This window comes from Anomaloglossus baeobatrachus, chromosome 1 (assembly GCF_048569485.1).
Source record: "Anomaloglossus baeobatrachus isolate aAnoBae1 chromosome 1, aAnoBae1.hap1, whole genome shotgun sequence".
NCBI lineage: Eukaryota > Metazoa > Chordata > Amphibia > Anura > Aromobatidae > Anomaloglossus > Anomaloglossus baeobatrachus.
The window spans coordinates 932,318,987-932,342,176 of NC_134353.1; the positions used below are offsets into that span (position 1 = coordinate 932,318,987).

General features: G+C 47.2%; 1 protein-coding gene across 1 annotated transcript in view; it reads right to left on the reverse strand.

Moving 5' to 3' along the window:
• Window positions 1-23,190, reverse strand: part of DCC (DCC netrin 1 receptor) — a 1,217,792-nt gene that overhangs the window by 815,813 nt on the left and 378,789 nt on the right. The window lies entirely within an intron of this gene.

The following is a 23,190-nucleotide window of genomic DNA, read 5'->3' on the forward strand; positions in this document are numbered from 1 at the left end:
TGGGTGCAATTTCCAGATACCTGAAGGTGCCTCGTTCATCTGTACAAACAATTATACACAAGTACAAACAAGATGGGAATGTCCAGCCATCATACTGCTCAGGAAGGAGACGGTTCTGTGTACCAGAGATGAACATGCTTTGGTCAGACATGTGCATATCAACCCAAGAACAAAAGCAAAAGACCTTGTGAAGATGCTGGCGGAAGCTGGTAAGATTGTGTCATTATCCACAGTGAAACGAGTACTGTATCACCATGGGTTGAAAGGCCGCTCTGCCAGGAAGAAGCCATTACTCCAAAAGAAACATAGAAAAGCCAGATTAATGTTTGTAAATGCACACAGGAACAAAGGCCTTAATTTTTGGAGACATCCTGTGGTGTGACGAAACTAAAACTGAACTGTTTGGCCAAAATGACCATCGTTATGTTTGGAGGAAAAAGGGAGAAGCTTTTAAGCCTAAAAACACCATCCCAACTGTGAAACACATAGGTAGCAGCATCATCTTGTGGGGTTGTTTTGCTGCAGGAGGGACTGGGGCACTTCACAAAATAGATGGCATCATGAGGAAAAAAGATTATGTGGTAATACTGAAGAACATCTCAAGACATCAGCCAGGAAGTTAAAGCCTGGGCGGAAATGGGTCTTCCAAATGTACAATGAATGACCTGAAGCTACTGCCAAACTGGTTACAAAGTGACTTAAGGATAACAAAGTCAATGTTTTGGAGTGGCCATCACAAAGCCCTGATCTCAATCCTATTGAAAATTTATGGGCAAAGCTGAAAAGGCCGGTGCGAGCGGCAACCCACAAACATGGCTCAGTTACACCAGTTCTGTCAGTAAGTAATAAAAATGCCTTAAAATATTCTCTCTCTCATTATTCTGGCATTTGGCAAATATAAGTAATTTTGGTTTCTAATTGGCCTAAAACAGGAAAGGTTTATTCTGATTTCATGTCAGATAGTGAGAAAAACCTGCAGATGTGTCTTTATCTTTATAGAGAGCGGAGGGAAAAACCTCCAGATGTGTCTGTATAGAGAGCGGAGGGAAAAACCTGCAGATGTGTCTGTATAGAGAGCGGAGGGAAAAACCTGCAGATGTGTCTGTATAGAGAGCAGAGGGAAAAATCTGCAAATGTGTCACTATAGAGAGAGGAGGGAAAAACCTGCAGATGTGTCTGTATAGAGAGCGGAGGGAAAACCCTGCAGATGTGTCTGTATAGAGAGCGGAGGGAAAAACCTGCAGATGTGTCTGTATAGAGAGCAGAGGGAAAAATCTGCAAATGTGTCTGTATAGAGAGCGGAGGGAAAAACCTGCAGATGTGTCTATATAGAGAGCGGAGGGCAAAACCTGCAGATGTGTCTGTATAGAGAGCGGAGGGAAAAACCTGCAGATGTGTCTGTATAGAGAGCGGAGGGAAAAACCTGCAGATGTGTCTGTATAGAGAGCGGAGGGAAAAACCTGCAGATGTGTCTGTATAGAGAGCAGAGGGAAAAATCTGCAAATGTGTCACTATAGAAAGCGGAGGGAAAAACCTGCAGATGTGTCTATATAGAGAGCGGAGGGAAAAACCTGCAGATGTGTCTGTATAGAGAGCGGAGGGAAAAACCTGCAGATGTGTCTGTATAGAGAGCGGAGGGAAAAACCTGCAGATGTGTGTTTATAGAGAGGGATGGAAACTAAGGGTTTCAACAGATTGACATTGTTTTATAGATTAACAGTTGTAGCCAACAAATAAGAATGAGCGATTGATACAGGTAGATACAGTATCTCTATCATCTGCGTCATGTATGTAGTGTATATATACTGTGTGTTTATATATATATGTATGTGTGTGTATATGTATGTGTGTACATATATATATATATATAAATACTATATATAAATACTAATATATATATATATACCCTGCGTCTTGCCTATAATATATATATATATATATATATATATATATATATATATATATATATATATATATATATATATATATATATATTCTGTATATATATATATATATATATCTCATCTGTGTCCTCTATATAGTCCATGTATGATCTGTGTCCTATGTATAATATATATATTTATCATCTGTGTCCACACTGAGGTTGCGTCTTGAGACGTTGCAGCCGTGGGGATAACAATCCTTGGAAACAGATGAAACGGCCGAGAGCAGGAGCCACCGGTGCTCCATTATACCGACCTAGCAACATGGGATCCTGTCAAGTCCAGGCTGCATCTTGGGATGAATATTAATGAGTTTTCTTCTCCTTCTGCAGAGAGTGCAAAGGTCAGGAGGACCGTCTTCAATCTGCAAGCTCAGGCACTTACCCAGAGATCGATAGACACACGGAGATCCCCATCATCACTCTATGATGTCTCCACACACAATATCACACAGTCTGTCCATCTGATTAAGCCGACCCATCAACAACCCATTTAGACGAGAGGCACCGGTTGAAGACAATCGCCCACTTCCTTATTGGAGACATTTTGGCCTCTTTCAGACAGAAATAAAATCTAATTTGGGAGTTTCTACAGATCCTGAACCTGTCGTCTAATGTCCCCAATGGCTCCGTGTCATCCTTTAAAAATTCTCCGGAGCTGTAGTGAGAATCGGTGTCATTTATCAACCATTACAGAAATGAAACCAGTGTCAGAGGGATTTCTGCTCCGTGGTCTCCGGCTCTCGGGACTGATTTACGAAGCACTTACGTATATCATAAAAATATCTGGTGGGCTGTAGACTTCCGAAAACATCAATATAGATGATGAGGCCGGTGGAAGCCCTGGACATAGAGACCATCAGGAGGAATCTGTAGATACCGTGGGGCTCTAGACTTTATGGCTCTTTGGTGTTACGGGAATACATGTATTCTATGACCCTATAAGTAGTTTTCACGGAAAAACCTTCACGAGGAAATGAAGAATCAGTGTATTTCGGAAAAACAGAATCCAAGAAATAATTGTTGACGAGGCAAGAAGAAGTTGTGTCAAAGTGAAGTCCACATAACACATGGACGATGGGGCAGAAGCAAAGCTAGAAGCTTCTAGGCACAAATGCCATAGTTAGCTTGTGTCATGGGGTTATCACACTAGGTACCAAGCGCATGACCAAAGGGAAGGGAAACCCTGTGTCAACGGGAGAGGGAAGATGGTGACCCTTGACCAAACCTACTCCTGGTCACTGGGGTCCCTCACCACCCTAGATAGGTTCCGCACCTATGTGCCAAGCTGGATACCTGACCCTAGGTATCCCTAGTTCTGGACCTTAAATAGGGACAGATGGGATGAGCTCTTCATCAACCCCACCAAACACTATAGAAAACACAAGGGGGACACACTGGGGGAAAAGCATGAACTACTTATCGTTGATGACTTGGGTAGAAGTTCAGCAGAGCTTTCAGCAGTGATACCACAGAGCAGTACAAGCCACCTGCTTGGAACCTCAGCTTGAAGGAACAGAAAATATCACCAGCACAGTCCAAAGGAAGGAAGGGGTATTTAAGTGTGGCGCCCTGGACTAGCCAGGGGCCACAGGTAACAACACACACACACCCCCACCCCCAGCAGGTCACAGCAGTCATCTCCAGTGAGACCTGATTTCCTCCCTCGGGTTCAGACAGACACACCAGGTGGGCGGAGTCAGGCAGGTGGACACGCCCACCGAGGAGTCTAGCTGGTCTGAGGCAGGAAACAAGAGAGACAAGTCCAGGCAGAGGAAGAGAGAGGAGGTCTGCAGAGAGGCAGAAGCAGACTGGGGCCTAGGTTGGAGCCTAGGGCCCTCATGTAGCCAGTCAGGCAGACGGTAGTAGCCGTCTGCGGGAGCCGGGAAGACAGTCTGGTGGAACCGTAGGTAGCCGGGACAGGGTGGTGGCCCGTCCGGTACCGAACCGGGGAGCCAGCTGGAAACCGGAGTGCAGGAAGAGCGTACAAGAAGGTGCAGGAAAGGACTTACACTACCAATATGGGGTCAGGAAAAACACCGCAGCCGTCTGTGGGACCCGTCCATCCAGCCGTTTGTTTTACCAGAGACTCCGTCTACATCATTGGCTGAGTGAGTAACATTGTGCCGTCTGGCACCGCGCTGCCCTCCTGCGACCCTGCACCTCACCAAACCTCGCCATCCACCTTCCAGTCACCATCATCGGGCCCCGGGACCACCAAATCCCCCTACCCACGGAGGGGAGAGAAACATCTCAGCTGCTCCCTGTCATCGCTCCCGGGATCCCCGTCCAGAGCAGCGGTGGTGTCACCAACTTCACCACAACCGTGGGTGGCGTCACGGACAACATCCCCAAACCAAACCATCCCCTTTTCACTCACGGGCGAGGAGCGCCGCTCGAGTCCCTGGATCCGGCCCGCCGCTCGAGCCACCAAGCAGCAGCAGCAGCGGCCGGACCCGAGCGTGGTGAGCGCAGCGTCCCCTGCCCGCCCGCGACATAAGCACCAAGGGAATACTGATAATAAGCAGCTGGGTGGAAGGCGAGCTCCTGCTGGGTCTAAAAGGGAAAGAGATGAATCCAGCAGGAAAGCCATCTATACCAATGAATACTGACAGCAGGAACAATGGAAAGTCAGGGAGCATTCTACGCAGCCAAACGCTGTGACCTTCTATTGCCAGAAACCACAAGACTTTCTGTAATACGTGACACACCTGTGACAGGCGTCTTCTTAAACACCAAGATGACAGGAACACTTTTTTTTACTCCCATTGAAGGTCAGGAGTCATTTGCGTGGTTGAAGAATCAATGTGAATTACATTGGCTTTCCTTTGAGGGAAGTTTTGTCAATCTAGCGATCAGGCAGAGGAACTTCCGAAATACAAGTTGTCTTGCTTCAAGATTAGATATCCAGTATAGTAGTCACAAGGGTGACATGCTGTCAGGAAGCGCTGCCTTCTGCATCTCTTCTGGGATTCTGAAGAATCCCCAACCACTTCAAAGGTCTTCAGGAAAATTCAATGTATTGATGATCCACGAGTCATTGATAAATGGACTTTATGATAAGAACGTTGAAGTGGATTGATCTCCAAGAGCAAAGGTGGTGCATCCTGGTGACGGTGTGTCCTCGTGAATATCTTTACATTATTCCAGAAAGTGTCCTTTGTTTCTATATGGGGACAATACCCAAAAAATACCACCATACAGTGCACAAACAATACCACTATACAGTGCCAAAAGAATACCACCATATAGTGCCCAAACCGTACAGTGCCCAAAGAATGCCATCTTATAGTGCCCAAACAATACCAGCAAACAGTGCCCAAACAATACCACCATACAGTGCCCAAAAATACCACCATACAGTGCCCAAAAAAATACAGCATATAGTGCCCAAACAATAATACTATACAGTGCCTAAGCAATACCAGCATATAGTGCATAAACAATATCACCCTACAGTGTCTAAGCAATACCACTATAAAGTGTCTAAGCAATACTACCATATAGTGCCCAAGCAAAACCCCTATACAGTGTCTTAGCAATACTCCCATCCAGTGTATATACAATATCATCATACAGTGCCCAAACAATACCACCATACAGTGCCCAAACAATACCACCATACAGTGCCCAAACAATACCAGCAAAGAGTGCCCAAACAATACCACCATACAGTGCCCAGACAATACCGCCATACAGTGCCCAGACAATACCACCATACAGTGCCCAAACATCACCACCATACAGTGCCCAGACAATACCACCATACAGTGCCCAAACAATACCACCATACAGTGCCCAAACAATACCAGCAAACAGTGCCCAAACAATACCACCATACAGTGCCCAAACAATACCACCATACAGTGCCCAAACAATACCACCATACAGTTCCCAAACAATACCACCATACAGTGCCTAAACAATACCATCGTACTTTGCAGGAAGAAACACTCTTGGGTGACAGAAAAAGCATCTTCAAGACAAGTTGAGTCTACCTTAACTTTCCACTAACATGAACCATGTTATTGTCACGGTAGGTAAAGGGAAGTACCAAGCTCACAACACAAGGGAGGGGATGGAAAACCCTGTTTCTAGTGAAAGGGAAGATGGTAAACCCTGACCGAACCTACTACCGGACCCTGGGGTCCCTCACTACTCTAGAAAGGTTCCTTACCTATGCGCCGAGCTGAATAATGACCCTAAGTATCCCTAGTGCTGCACTCTAAATAGGGAACGGATGAGATGAACGCTCCATCAACCCCACTAAACACTATAGAAGACACAAGGACACACAGGAGGAAAAGCATGAACTACTTATCCACAGATGACTCAGATGGATGTTCAGCCACGTTTTCAGCAACAATATCACAGAGGAGTACAAGCCACCTGCTTGCAACCAAGGCTTGAAGGAACCTGAAAAAATCCCCAGCACCAGTCCAAGGAAGGAAGGGGTATTTAAGCACCAAGAGAATACTTATGATCAGAAGCTGGGTGGAAGGTGAGCTCCTGCTGGGTCCACAATGGGGAAAGATGAATCCAGCAGGAAAGCTATCTATACCAATGAATACTGACAGCAGGAACAATGAGAGGGAGGGAGTCAGCCAAGCGCTGTAATTTTCTAGAGCCCGAAAACACATGACCGTCTGTCACCCATGACACACCCGTGCCAGTTATGTTCTGCAAAGACATCTCCATTTTCTAGTTATCAGTATACAATTTTCATATCTCTATATCTTGGGTTTCCAGTTTTTGTGGTTTGCTAGGTCTCTGCTTGACTTTAATAGGACCCTATAATTCTGGAGGATGACGGTTTGCCACGGTAATAGAAATGGCCGACGTGAGTGCCCTGCCTATTGAGAGATCTCGGATTACTTTGCTGTGTCCATCACATGACCAGGACAGATTGTCATCCTTTGGTTGTAACCATTGGAGATTCCCATTTATTCACAGAAGGTAGAGATCTTGAAAATCACGAGGAACTGGTCTATAAAATACAGTAGATTACAAAAGAACAACTTTGTGTTACGTCACCGCCGGAGTTTGCTCCAACAACTTCTGCTCCGATCGGCAGGTGATGCCGTGTTCCTGCCGTGGATGGTGCTGGTGATCGGAGAGGAGTCGATGCCAGCGGCACCGGTGGGCGCAGGCTCCGATCATCCACTGGGCTGGGTTATCTTCAGATCTGCAGTACCGCTGGCTGACTGTGGGTGGCGTGTATCTTCCACCTGAAGTTGCCAGCGTTCAGCTACAGCCAATGGGAAGACACCACACCCTTCTTAGTTCCCCTCCTGTCTGCTGACCTCTGCCAGAGATAGTTCTGATTTCCTGGCTCCTGGTCCGCCCTATTCTGTTTTGTGATTCCTGTGTGCTGACTTCTGCGTGTTTTCTGACTACCCTTCTGCCTGCTGTTTTTATACCTCTCTGCCCGATCCGGATTTGACCTCTGCTACGTTTTCTAATTACGTCCTTGTCTGCCGATTCTGTCCCTGTTCCGCAATTCCTGGTTTGACCCTGCCTGATGACTACTCTCATCGGACTGCAGCCATCCACAGGTAGTGATCTCCAGGGCCCTGTGTAGTTCCAAATCCCTGTATAGGGGTTAAAGGGTTTCAGGGTTCTGGGGGTCCTGCTTGGTGAGTGGCGTCCCTCTAGCCTGTCCTTTACAGCCCATCTGAGTCTGTGCATCCAGGCAGGCGTTAAATCAAATCAAATCTTTATTTTTATATAGCGCTAACATATTCCGCAGCACTTTACATACATCAGGAACACTGTCCCCATTGAGGCTCACAATCTAGTGTCCCTATCTGTATGTCTTTGGAGTGTGGGTGGAAACTGGAGACCCCGGAGGAAACCAACGCAAACACGGGGGAGAACATACAAACTCCTTGCAGATGTTGTCCTTGGTGGATTTGAACCCAGGACCCCAGCGCTGCAAGACTGTAAAGACCGCTTTTCACGCTGCGACATCGCTCAAGCGATCTCGTTGGGGTCACGGAATTTGTGACGCACATCCGGTTGCTTAAGCGATGCCGTTGCGTGTGACTCCTTTGAGCAATTTTGCATCGTCGCAAAAACGTGCAAAATCGCTCATCGGTGACATGGGGGTCCATTCTCAAATATCGTTGCTGCAGCAGTAACATATGTTGTTCCTCGTTCCTGCGGCAGCACACATCGGTACGTGCGACACCGCAGGAAGGAGGAAGCTCTCCTTACCTGCCTCCCGCCCGCAATGCGGAAGGAAGAAGGTGAGTGGGATGTTACATCCCGCTCATCTCTGCCCCTCCGCTTCTATTGGGCGGCGGTTCAGTGACGCAGCTGTGACGTCGCTGTGACGCTGAACGAACTGCCCTCTTAGAAATGAGGCGGTTCGCCGGTCACAGCGACGTCGCTAGGCAGGTAAGTGCGTGTGACGAGTCCGGGCGATGTTGTGCGATTTGCCCATGTCGCGCAACCGTTGGGTGCGGGTGCCCACACTAGCGATATCGGTCATGATATCGCAGCGTGTAAAGCGGCCTTTACACTTTGAAAATTAGTTTCAAAAGACTGGTATGTGAACTTGTCCTCCTACCGTCTACCCTTGTGGTCAATGATTGTTCCACAGTCATCTCCAACTAGGACCAGACTATTGGAGCCCACCATCACTATACCAGCTTAGATGCTCCAAAATTTCCCATAACAATCCAGTTGGCCGGTTCTTCCCTACCGCTATCTATTGCCCAACCCTACTGTCATTCAGATGTTTTGACCTAGAGTTCTCCGATTTCTCAACAGATCCATCTGACGTGGAGATCATAGATTTTTCTCTTGGGACTTGCACGCCTGTGTTCTGTTTCAGGCTTATGACGCGCCAGGTATATTCAGTGAAGAATGCAATCCTTTATTTCAGCATCAAAGTCTCAGCCCTCCTTTACACACCGCTGTCGCTCCTACCGGGTGATGTATTTTTTCCCCCATCAAAGTCGCCAGAGGCGTTAAAGTTATATACCGGCTGAAGTCTCGGAGGAATGATCAGCGATGACCTATGGAAGTTAAGCTCCACAGACAGAGATGAGATTTTATTACATCTGTTCGGCTCACTTGTTATGGCAAAGCCTACGACAGCTCCGGGGTCTTAAGTCTTCCATTTATCTACCTGGGAAGATTGTAAAGAAGTGGATTTTTTTTCGCACTGCCCAGAGGTGACCTATGGGCTTCAATGAAAGACTCTCGGAGTCGATTTTGAAATGAGAAGCAAACTCCGTCATTTCTTTACCTGAACTCAATCTGATAATGTGACCCCGGCTCCTGGATTTAGACTTGGGACCGGTCTTTGAACGTCAGACACATGGTAACGTTACATATTGTTCCACTTTTCATAAGTCCCTGTTATTATTTTACCCGTTCCACAGGCTAAGGCGACCTCATTTCATCTGTGCCTTCCACAAATCCATAAATCTCCTTTAAATTAGGTTGACCATACAAGAAACTCATCATTTCGTTATTGGTATGGTGTATGGTGACATTACAGTAGATAAGCCTAAGCCGGAAGACTTAGTCTATGTTATTCGATAACTGCCCCGGACTCCGAAAATCAACACACTAAACAGGGACAGAAAGATAGTGAAAATGGAAAAGACAACTTATGTTATGGAGCCATATCCGGCAATGTTGAGGTATCAGAGGGAAGACTGCAGCAGTTATTGGCGATGGAGGGACGCAGTCAAGTCTAAAGTAAGAAAGGAAGGGGTTAGTTTAAAAAAAAAACCTATGCTAAATGAGTTGTCCCCAAAGGGAATATACTGTATAAGTCTCATTGTCTCTGATCCTCCTGATTAGTGATGAATGAGCACTACCATGTTCTTGTGCTCGGTACTCATAACTAGTGATGAGCGGGCACTACCTTGCTCGGATTCTCAGTACTTGTAACTAGTGATGAGCGAGCACTACCATGCTCGGATTCTCAGTACTTGTAACTAGTGATGAGTGGGCACTACCATGCTCAGGTGCTTTGTACTCGTAAATAGGGATGAGTGAGCACTACCATGCTCGGGTGCTCGGTACTCGTAACTAGGGATAAGCGGGCACTACCATGCTCTGGTGCTTGGTACTCGTAACTAGTAATGAGCGAACACTACCATGCTCAGGTAGTGATGAGCGGGCACTACCATGCTCAGGTGCTCAGTATTCGTAACTAGTGATGAGCGAGCACTACCATGCTCGGGTGCTCAGTACTGGTAACTAGTGATGAGCGGGCACTACCATGCTCGGGTGCTCGGTACTCATAACTAGTGATGAGCGGGTGACTCGCCCACCCCAGGGCTATGGGACACCCGGTACCGGGCCGGACTAGTCCGGTGGTAGTCAGTGGTGGCTGGGCCCGGCTCCGTGGCCCTGGTGGGTGTCAGTAAACTATGTGGCTTGCTGAATAAAGGTTGTGTTCGTGACGCCACCTGTGGTATGCGGCTATTAAGCCGCCGCTGCTGTGTGAGGCCACCGGGATGATGTGTTGGCAGCAATGGTAGTACTGCTCCCCACAGGTGGAGCAATGCCCGGGGCACAGTTGGTGCTTGTGAATGTCTATGCAGCTGAAATAACAGAGACCACTCCAAGGGTGCAGTTCAAGTTCTTTTACTCACAATTCTTGTCAGAGCTCTGTAGGACCCTTGGACTGCTGGGACCACCGTCAGGGACCTCCGCCGTTTCTGGGTGATTCTGAGAGTGAAAGCCGGTACCCTTCTCTTAGTGTCTCTTTCTTCTGCTGTCTTCCTTAGCCTTGCCTTTGTTAGGATGGACCTGGCTTGGCCTCCACTACAGCCTCCAGGCTGGGGGGTCACCTGTCGGCTGATTGCCCCTTTTCTGGAAGTCTGCTATGGGTTCTGGCCCTGGGAGTCTACAACCTTCCCTGGGCCTCAGTTTTTACTGTTTGGAGATGATTTTGCACTCCTCCAGTCTCTAGGGACCGTCCCCTGTTGCAGCTTGGTCTCTCCACCGATGTTACTGCGGAACAGGCCACCGTAGCCTACAACTACCCGTGGCGCCTCTAGGACCTCTCCGTGGTACCTCTAGGACTGCTCGTGGTACCTCTAGGACTACCCGTGGCCCTGCGACTCCTTCTGTCTCCTACATGGTGTCACCTGGACCTCTGGGTCCCAGGATCTTCACCAGGAAGCGTCTCCTTCTGTTTATCTGCTCCTGTCTGACTTGGAGCTTTCTTTCCTTCTTTCTTTCTTTCTTTCTTTCCTCCTTGCCTGCCTCCAGCAGGCCTCCTCCTCCCTCCTTTCTCTCGTTCTTCTTCTCCAACTACATGCTGCCTCTCTCACTCCCTGAGGTAGACTAACTAAACTTGACCTTCCTCTTTGTGTCTGCTCTCAGATGGCTCCTCCCACCTCCCCAGTTGCTAAGCTACCACCCTATGGGAGCAGGGATGGGTCTTATGTCTCCTCCCAGCATGCAGCATGGGGGGGCAACTGCCACTTTCCCTGGTCCCAGTATGTACCTAACAATGGGTGTAGTGTGGATTTACCAGGGGACCGGAGTTCACTCTCTTCCTCTCTCAGAATGGGGCATCACACCGCTGGATGGGGTGCAATGACCTGTGGCGACGGAAGCCTCAGGGGCGCCACACTCCCCCACAGCAAATCCCAGCACGTCCTCGGGCTGAAAAACAAAAACATGTGGAAGAACTGCAAAAACATTTTTGTTATGCAAAACATAAAACAATAAAACATTTCTTCCCTTTATGGGAGGCACAAATTCTTGAACGTTGCAAACTTCTTATAAAGAAAACTATGTGTGCACTTCCAGTTCATTGCACGGTTTGGGCACATTCCCCTTAATTCTGGTAGGGGGCACAACAGGTGCAACTAATTACATTTTGGCTACAACAAGTCCAGTAGCCCGACAGTTCGTTTCTTTCAATCAACAATGGGACAAAATCAACCAGCCATTAAGTCCAATGGCCTGGTTACATAAGACACATACACTTCCACCGGGGCCCACATTCCAGTTCAGTGGCCCGGTAACACATAAACATGGGGGGTGACGTCTTCAAAAAGCATTAGGGGCAGTACAGCAGGATAGGGTGTCATCTTCGAAAAGAATGAGGGGCAAAACACAAGGGACTTCTTCAAAAAGAATGAGGGGCAGACAGGGGCTATATACAGTTCAGCATCTCTTCATCTCACTCACGAGGGTAGATGCGAGGGTCCCACTCCGGCATTGCTCCTGGCAGCAGGTATGCCGACGATATCATCGTCTGGGTCCCCTGGGCGCTGGTCCCTGACCTTCTGCGCTGTTCTGCAGCCTGGATTGGAGTGGGGCTGCTTGCAGGTGTCGCACGGCGTTGCTGCAGAGGGCTGCTTGTCTGCAGGGGGCTGTTGCTGTGGTCTCTAGGGCCCTGCTTTGGCCGGGCTCCCTGCATCACACACGCCATGGAAATTCGGGTCTGCGTTTCTTGCGTGGCTGTTGCAGGACCTCTGCTTAGTTCTGTGGCCTGGGTCTGCCTTGAGGTGGTGCTGCTGCTAGGGGAGATGCTGCGCTCTTGCATTGTGCGGCGCCACTCTGGTTCTTCTGGGGCCGCTTCTTCCCGCAGGATATGTACATGCAGCGCGTACCATCCACGGTCCCCCATCAGCCGTGTATACTCCACCACATCACCCGGCTTGGCATCGCGCCCTGGGTGGCCTCTGGGCAGGTGCTCCTCGATGTCTCTCTGGGCCACAAACACGTCCTTGCCCAGACCGGGCTCCCAGATGAAGCCCCAGCCACCAGCTTGTCGGAAGTCCACTACTAGGCCCCGTCGCACCGGGCCCTCGGATCCCTTCAGGGCCTTCCTGACCTCTTCTTTGGAGGCCAGATTAGCGGCTTCTCGGGCCCTCCGTTTCTCCTCCCGGAGTTCCCGCTCCCTCTGGTACTCTACCACCAGCCTCCGGCACGTCAGCTCGCTGGCCAGGGGAGTTTCCTTGGGGAGCAGCGGCCGCTGCAGTCCCCTGCTTTCAATGGGCGCTGCGTCCCAATTCACTCCCGGGGATGCCATTCCCAGGAGGCTCACAGGGGGACTCGGCAGGGGGCCCGCTAGTTGTTCCGGGTCCACCCCTCCCCAGGCTCCGTCTGCAGGGGTCTCAGGCAGGCCTCCGGTGCCCCACCGGGCGTCCGCGGGGTAGACTGGGAAGGCCAGGGGGTCAGTGAAGGGGCTAAGCGGGGGCGCGTGGCGGGGCCCTGGGTCCGGACTGGACGGGGTATCTGGTTGCTCACCCTGCTTCCGCTCCGCGGCATCCATCCACCGCTCCAGATCCTCCGGCACCCTCGGCGTTTCTTTCTGCCGGTCCGCTTCCACTTCCACACTACTCAGCCTCCGGGCCAGGACTCGCATTTCTTCTCTCAGCAGGTCCAGCTCGGGATCCACTCTTCCGGTCCCTGGTGCACCTTGCTGCAGCTCCTCCGCCATGCTACCGACCTGGGGAATGCTGCCTGGAACACTGCTCGAGTGCTCGACCACGCCACTCGGCTGCTCCCTTTCCCTTCTCGGAGGCGGGGCCAGAGGCTGCACTAGCAACTGGCGCCAGACTGGCGCCCAGCCCATCACGGCCGGCACCGCTCCGCTTACTATCAGGTACATTTTCTTTATCTGCTGGTCTGGCATTTAGACTCTGCCAGCCGGCCAGCTTATCTGGTCGCCATTTCTTCTTCTTCCACCTTCTCTGGCGGGCACCGCTTCGCGCTCTTTTCTTGGACAAGGGGGCGGGGCTTCTCTTTGCGCCCTTTCTTCTTGCACGCCCCCCTTCTTCCCGCGCTCAGCGACTTCAATGGCGGCAGTCTCTCAGTACAACACAGGCTTTTTCACGATTCTTCAGGCGCACAGTACCTGGTGTGACCGGGCACGAAATCCTGTTCGTGACGCCAAAGTTAACTCGCCCACCCCGGGGCTATGGGACACCCGGTACCGGGCCGGACTAGTCCGGTGGTAGTCAGTGGTGGCTGGGCCCGGCTCCGTGGCCCTGGTGGGTGTCAGTAAACTATGTGGCTTGCTGAATAAAGGTTGTGTTCGTGACGCCACCTGTGGTATGCGGCTATTAAGCCGCCGCTGCTGTGTGAGGCCACCGGGATGATGTGTTGGCAGCAATGGTGGTACTGCTCCCCACAGGTGGAGCAATGCCCGGGGCACAGTTGGTGCTTGTGAATGTCTATGCAGCTGAAATAACAGAGACCACTCCAAGGGTGCAGTTCAAGTTCTTTTACTCACAATTCTTGTCAGAGCTCTGTAGGACCCTTGGACTGCTGGGACCACTGTCAGGGACCTCCGCCGTTTCTGGGTGATTCAGAGAGTAAAAGCCGGTGCCCTTCTCTTAGTGTCTCTTTCTTCTGCTGTCTCCCTTAGCCTTGCCTTTGTTAGGATGGACCTGGCTTGGCCTCCACTACAGCCTCCAGGCTGGGGGGTTACCTGTCGGCTGATTGCCCCTTTTCTGGAAGTCTGCTATGGGTTCTGGCCCTGGGAGTCTACAACCTTCCCTGGGCCTCGGTTTTTACTGTTTGGAGATGATTTTGCACTCCTCCAGTCTCTAGGGACCGTCCCCTGTTGCAGCTTGGTCTCTCCACCGATGTTACTGCGGAACAGGCCACCGTAGCCTACAACTACCCGTGGCGCCTCTAGGACCTCTCCGTGGTACCTCTAGGACTGCTCGTGGTACCTCTAGGACTACCCGTGGCCCTGCGACTCCTTCTGTCTCCTACGTGGTGTCACCTGGACCTCTGGGTCCCAGGATCTTCACCAGGAAGCGTCTCCTTCTGGTTCTCTGCTCCTGTCTGACTTGGAGCTTTCTTTCCTTCTTTCTTTCTTTCTTTCTTTCTTTCTTTCTTTCTTTCTTTCTTTCTTTCTTTCCTCCTTGCCTGCCTCCAGCAGGCCTCCTCCTCCCTCCTTTCTCTCGTTCTTCTTCTCCAACTACATGCTGCCTCTCTCACTCCCTGAGGTAGACTAACTAAACTTGACCTTCCTCTTTGTGTCTGCTCTCAGATGGCTCCTCCCACCTCCCCAGTTGCTAAGCTACCACCCTATGGGAGCAGGGATGGGTCTTATGTCTCCTCCCAGCATGCAGCATGGGGGGGCAACTGCCACTTTCCCTGGTCCCAGTATGTACCTAACAATGGGTGTAGTGTGGATTTACCAGGGGACCGGAGTTCACTCTCTTCCTCTCTCAGAATGGGGCATCACACCGCTGGATGGGGTGCAATGACCTGTGGCGACGGAAGCCTCAGGGGCGCCACACGGGCACTACCATGCTCAGCTGCTCAGTACTTGTAACTAGTGATGAGTGGGCACTACCATGCTTGGGTGCTCAGTACTTGTAACTAGTGATGAGCGGGCACTACCATGCTCGGGTGCTCAGTACTTGTAACTAGTGATGAGCGGGCACTACCATGCTCGGGTACTCAGTACTCGTAACTAGTGATGAGCGGGCACTACCATGCTCGGGTGCTCTGTACTTGTAACTAGTGATGAGCGGGCACTACCATGCTCGGGTGCTCAGTACTCGTAGCTAGTGATGAGCGGGCACTACCATGCTCAGGTGCTCAGTACTCGTAACTAGTGATGAGCGGGCACTACCATGCTCAGGTGCTCGGTACTCGTAACTAGTGATGAGCGAGCACTACCATGCTCTGGTGCTCTGTACTCGTAACTAGTGATGAGTGGGCACTACCATGCTCGGGTGCTCGGTACTCGTAACTAGTGATGAGCGGGCACTACCATGCTCAGGTGCTCGGTACTCGTAACTAGTGATGAGCGGGCACTACCATGCTCTGGTGCTCTGTACTCGTAACTAGTGATGAGCGGGCACTACCATGCTCTGGTGCTCTGTACTCGTAACTAGTGATGAGCGGGCACTACCATGCTCGGGTGCTCTGTACTCGTAACTAGTGATGAGCGGGCACTACCATGCTCGGGTGCTCAGTACTCGTAACTAGTGATGAGCGGGCACTACCATGCTCAGGTGCTCGGTACTCGTAACTAGTGATGAGTGGGCACTACCATGCTCAGGTGCTCCGTACTCGTAACTAGTGATGAGCGGGCACTACCATGCTCGGGTGCTCTGTACTTGTAACTAGTGATGAGCGGGCACTACCATGCTCAGATGCTCGGTACTCGTAACTAGTGATGAGTGGGCACTACCATGCTCAGGTGCTCGGTACTCGTAACTAGTGATGAGTGGGCACTACCATGCTCAGGTGCTCGGTACTCGTAACTAGTGATGAGTGGGCACTACCATGCTCAGGTGCTCCGTACTCGTAACTAGTGATGAGCGGGCACTACCATGCTCAGGTGCTCTGTACTTGTAACTAGTGATGAGCGGGCACTACCATGCTCAGATGCTCGGTACTCGTAACTAGTGATGAGTGGGCACTACCATGCTCAGGTGCTCGGTACTCGTAACTAGTGATGAGTGGGCACTACCATGCTCAGGTGCTCGGTACTCGTAACTAGTGATGAGCGGGCACTACCATGCTCGGGTGCTCTGTACTTGTAACTAGTGATGAGCGGGCACTACCATGCTCGGGTGCTCTGTACTTGTAACTAGTGATGAGCGGGCACTACCATGCTCAGGTGCTCGGTACTCGTAACTAGTGATGAGTGAACAATGCTGCAATACTTAAAGGAATTGTCCAGCATAAGAGTAACATGGCCACTTTTTTTCAAAAGAAGTGGACCCTTGTTCAAGAGAAGTGTATGAATGAGCCACAATACCAGACCCAGCCAAAAAATCAGATATGGTGCTTTTTCAGAGGGGCTAAAGTCATGTTTTTCTAATCCTCTTCACCTCCTTAAAATGTATCAAATTGATTCTGAGTCTGTATCTGGAAATGTCGCGGTCCTCGTCCTCCTGACTGCCAAGATGTGACTTTAATGCAAGGATGACAAGTTCTGCTGTCTCCTGGCTCTGGTCATTCCTGAGATCAATCATGGATAATTAAACATTTATTAGTTGCTTCTCTGATTGATGGAATGAACTTTCTCCCATCAAAATATGAAACTGATACGTTTCCAAAAACTCTTAAATGTCATTTCAGGTCCAAGCTATTTTGGGTCGTTTTGTCTTCTGATCATTGGTTTGTTTTGACTAATAAAAGATGTCTTGATCAAAACTTGTCCTCCAGAGATGGAGCCGATATTCCTGCTTCCCGGTAACTGAAGTAATTCCTAGTTCATAGAGACTACTAACTTTCATGGTCTCATTACAAATTTTATATTGGGACCTAAAATCTGACATTAGGACCTTCAAATGTGACGTTGGGACCTACAATCTCACAGTAGAACCTACAAATTTTACTTTGTGGCCCATTATCTTACATTAGGACATACAAAGTATGACTTTGGGACCTCCAATCTTACATTAGGACCCACAAATATGACTTTTGGACCTACAGTCTTACATTAGGCCCTACAAATATAATGTTAGGATCTACAACCTTGTATTAGGACCTTCAAATGTGATTTTAGGACCTACAATCTTACATTTACACCTTCAACTTTAACTTTTGCACCTACAATCTTATTGTTACGGGGGGCTGTCTGATAATAACTGAAAGGAGTATCAGACAGTCAGGGTCCACCGTGCAAAGACTCTGCTGCAGACTATGGCAGAGTGCAATACCTCTGTTAACTCACAGAAGGATATAATAAGTAAGTAAAGCAATTCCTCCCTTACTTGGAGGGTGTGTGGAATGATCTCTGTTAATAATCACAGAGACAAAGGCAATGTGTGCGAAATGGCACCTACCTAGGTCCGCTCTTCTAGTGGTGCAAAAGAGACGAACAGCAGCGTAAGCCGCACAAAGCTCCTACCTCTGTTCGCTCCCCTAGTGTGCGAGGATACGAACAACTGCCAGACGCAGTATAAGGAACGTTACCCTAGCGGCAACGTCCACCTACGAGTAGAATCACAAGGCCCAGCCAGACCATGTGCCTCAGGCACCTGCCTATGTCCGCTCCCCTAAGAGAAAAGGATACGGACAGCAGCCGAAGCTGTAAGGTATAAGAACGCTACCCTGCCGGTAGCGCTCACCTAGCATAGACAGAGGAATGCCTAGAGGAACGCGCACAGAGCGTCTACTCATATGCATGAACCAAGAGGACTGAGCACCATGCGGCGTGTGTCAGGGTCTTATATAGACTCTGTGCCTCATCCAAGATGGAGGACACCAGAGCCAATCCGCTGCCAGAACGACAGGAGTGACGTCATGCTGGCCTATCACCAAGCAAGACGTCAAAAGCACATGACCAGCGACCAATCGGCATAGAAGGTGTCAGAGACATGTGACTTCGTGTCAGCAATGATGTCACCCGCACATGTGCAATGGCTCCAAGATTGGACTTAGTCTCCGGCGCTCGCACATGTGCAGTAGCAAGAAATCTGGACTTAGTCTCCAGCGCTCGCACATGTGCAGTAGCAAGAAATCTGGACTTAGTCTCCAGCGCTCGCACATGTGCAGTAGCAAGAAATCTGGACATAGTCTCCAGTGCTCGCAGCAACCGTAACACTTATATTAGGACCTACAAATATAACTTTGGGACCTACAGTCTTACATTAGGACCTTCAAATTTGACTTTTGGACCTACAATCTTACATTAAAACCTTCAAATTTGACTTTTGGACCTAAAATCTTACATTAGGACCTACTAATTTGAATTTGTGGCCTGCAATCTTATAGCAGGACCTTCAAATTTGACTTTTGGACCTACAGTTTTACATTAGGACCTACAAATGTAACTTTGGAACCTACAGTCTTAAATTAGGACCTTCAAATGTAACTTTGAGATCTACAATATTACATTAGGACCTACTAATGTAAATTTGAGAACTACAATCTCCAGTAGAACATACAAATTTTACTTTGGGACCCATTATCTTACATTAGGACATACAAAATATGACTTTGGGACCTCCAATCTTACATTAGGACCCACAAATATGACTTTTGGACCTACAGTCTTACATTAGGCCCTACAAATATAATGTTAGGATCTACAACCTTGTATTAGGACCTTCAAATGTGATTTTAGGACCTACACTCTTACATTTACACCTTCAACTTTAACTTTTGCACCTACAATCTTATATTAGGACCTACAAATATAACTTTGGGACCTACAGTCTTACATTAGGACCTTCAAATTTGACTTTTGGACCTACAATCTTACATTAAAACCTTCAAATTTGACTTTTGGACCTAAAATCTTACATTAGGACCTACTAATTTGAATTTGTGGCCTGCAATCTTATAGCAGGACCTTCAAATTTGACTTTTGGACCTACAGTTTTACATTAGGACCTACAAATGTAACTTTGGAACCTACAGTCTTAAATTAGGACCTTCAAATGTAACTTTGAGATCTACAATATTACATTAGGACCTACTAATGTAAATTTGAGAACTACAATCTCCAGTAGAACATACAAATTTTACTTTGGGGCCCATTATCTTACATTAGGACATACAAAATATGACTTTGGGACCTCCAATCTTACATTAGGACCCACAAATATGACTTTTGGACCTACAGTCTTACATTAGGCCCTACAAATATAATGTTAGGATCTACAACCTTGTATTAGGACCTTCAAATGTGATTTTAGGACCTACAATCTTACATTAACACCTTCAACTTTAACTTTTGCACCTACAATCTTATATTAGGACCTACAAATATAACTTTGGGACCTACAGTCTTACATTAGGACCTTCAAATTTGACTTTTGGACCTACAATCTTACATTAAAACCTTCAAATTTGACTTTTGGACCTAAAATCTTACATTAGGACCTCCTAATTTGAATTTTTGGCCTGCAATCTTATAGTAGGACCTTCAAATTTGACTTTTGGACCTACAGTTTTACATTAGGACCTACAATGTAACTTTGGAACCTACAGTCTTACATTTGGACTTACAAATTTGACTTTTGAACCTGTGACCTTGCATTAGGACCTTCTAATGTAACTTTGGAACCTTAAATCTTACATTAGGATCTACGAATATAACTTTGGAACCTACAGTCTTAAATTAGGACCTTCAAATGTATCTTTGAGACCCACAATATTACATTAGGACCTACAAATGTAAGTTTGAGACCTACAATCTTACAGTAGAACCTACAAATTTGACTTTGGGACCTATAATTTTACTTTAGGCCATTCAAATTTTTACTTTGAGACCTACAACCTTACATTCGGACCTTCAAATGTCACTTTGGGGCCTACAGTCTTACATGAGGACCTACAACTATGACTTTGGGCCATACAATCTTACATTAGGGCCTTCAAATGTAACTTTGGGACCTACAAGCTTACATTGGAACCTTCAAATTCCACTTTGGGACCTACAACCTTAGATGAGGACCTACAAGTTTGACTTTGGGACCTACAATTTTCACGATGCAACCTACAATTGTGTCCTTACCTACTTTTCTTTTTGACTGCCATAACCCAAGATAAGTGGTAAGATAAAGCCAGATTTGAAAAATGAAAACATGATTTCACGATACTCTGTTGAGAGATGTTTATGATATTATATGTAGCGAAACCGTGTGGCCTTACAAAAAGGACTTTATTATTCTTATAAATACATAATATTTCTATAGGTCATCAGGACTGGTTGTATTGTGATTTTTAGGCTATTCAGGGTTTTGGTAATATGTTACGATACTGAGTATTTTTCTTAAGAAACTGAAGATCATTTATGAGAAGGTTGGACACATCTGTCGGACCTTGATATTACTCTTTCTTTATCATTGCCTTAGGGTGACAATTATTTATAATAAGTCCTGGAAGGGATTTTCTTTGCTTGCTACTCATTTTTTATGGTATTCCAAAAGTAGTGGAAGGGACTATGACAACTACTACCTTCCATATTACGCTGTTTAATAGGGTTGTTCACTTTTTATTGACTATTTTTTATTATTATTTTTGTACTACTATTATTATTATTATTATTATTATTATTATTATTATTATTATTATTAATAATAATAATAATAATAAATACTTTATTATTATGTTGTTATTAGTATTATTATTAGAATTATTATTATTTTGTTGTTATTATTATTACTACTACTAATTAAATACATGTATTTAAGGCTAAAAATTATTTTTGCATTTGGGTTTCAACCCCTTCATCCCCAGCCGATTTTCCGTTTTTGTTTTCTGTTCACCTTCTTCGAAGAGCCGCAACGTTTTTATTTTTCCATAACTCTTGCCATATGAGGGCTTGTTTTTTGTGGGTCGAGTTGTACTTTTAAAGAAACCATGAGTTTTACCATATAGTGTACTGGAAAAAGGCAAACAAAATTGTAAGTGCTGAAAAATTGCAAAAAAGTGTGACTGCATGATTGCTTTTGAGATATTTCATTCACTGTGCTCACTATATGGTAAAACTGATGTGTTGGTGTGATGCCTCAGGTAGGTACGAGTTCATAGACACCAAACATGTATAGGTTTACTTTTACCTAAGGGGTTAAAAAAAATCAGAAGTTTATCTCAAAAAAGTGGCACAACTTTTGCGCCATTTTACTCTACCGGTTGTGTCGGTTGTGTTCTCATTTTTTGGGACCTATGGTTCAGTGACTGCTTATTTTTTGTGTCTCGAGCTGACTATTTTTGTACAGATGCTACATTTTGATCTCCTGTTATTGCATTTTGCGCAAAATTTGTATGACCAAAAAATGTAATTTTGGCATTTGGAATATTTTTCTCACTACACTGTTTACCAATCAGGTGATTTTATATTTTGATAGATCAGGCATTTCTTAAAAACAACAATACCAAATATGTATGTGTATATATATATATATATATATATATATATATATATATATATATATATATATAAATATATATATACTGTATATCTATATAGATATATATAGATATATATATTTTTTTTATTTTTTTTTACATTTTTTTAACCCTTTAATTTTCAATGGGGTGGATGCGGGTTGATTTTTAACATTTAGGTTTTTTAACTTTTTTTTTAATTTTACTAGTCTACTAGGGAACTATAAGGATCAGCAGTCCGATCGCTGATTCATTTCTGTTGATCAGAGCAGCACAGCTCTGATCAGTAGAAATGCTGCTCTACTGTTATAGCTGCTCTGACAGCTGTAACAGGAACTACATCATGATAGTAATAGGAGTGATCACATGAACCATCACTACCATATTAACTATCGGTTCCACGTGACTGCGTCATGAGGCCTCAGATGGTGGCGGGGTAAGGTGATTTACATCGTGCTATCACATTTTGACAGTGCGATCTATGGCGTTAACAGTAGTGTTGAGCGAGTATGCTTGTCACTACTCGGTACTCGCACGAGTATCACTGTACTCGGGCTACTCGGCGGGGACCGAGTAATTTCGCGATACTCGTGCTGTACTCGTGGTCTTCATTCCTGCATGTTGGCGCTCTTTTTAGAGCCAGCCCTTATGCAGGGATTGGCTGGCAGACCACTGCAATGCCACAGCCCTGTTACTTGTGGAATTGCAGTGATTGGCCGGCCCTCACAGCATGACCGTGCCTTTAGCCCGACACTTCCCCGCTCGGCTACGGCCCCTCCCGCACTCCACTCCGCGTGTATATATATATGCACGCTTACACACAAACGCACCTTTTTTGTTTTAATTTACAGTTTTATGGTTTCTACATGCTGCCGGGGGCATTTCAGAATAATACTCGGGTCTCCCATAGGATAACATTGGGCTCGGTGCTCGGGCTGAGTACACGAGTATCTTGGAATGCTCGGCCCGAGCCTCGAGCACCCGAGCTTTTTAGTACTCGCTCATCACTAGTTAACAGGCACGGGTAGATCGCGGATCCACCTGCGCCTGCGAGGCACACATGTCTGTTGTTTAAATCAGTAGACACGTGCGGGGATCACCGCCGGCTCACCGCAGCAGCCGGAGGTAATTACACCGACATGATCTAGTACGTCCAATGTTGGTAAAAGGTTAACATTGATGACCTATCTTCATCATCTAGAGAATTTAAGACCATATGAGTAGAGAAAAGTCTTTTTTTGGAGCTGTCGATGTGAAGCCCCACAGGTGCAGTGTCGGTGCATTACCTTCAGGGACTCCACTCGGCTGGATCCTGTCACAGGTAGGAGATCTTCTTCTTGTCGTGACGCCACTCTCAGTATTGCGGCCAGTAGGGACCGCCACTGCAGGTTGAGGGACGCCTGGGGCTGATGGTGAGTGCAGTTAGTTGGAATAGCCTCCTG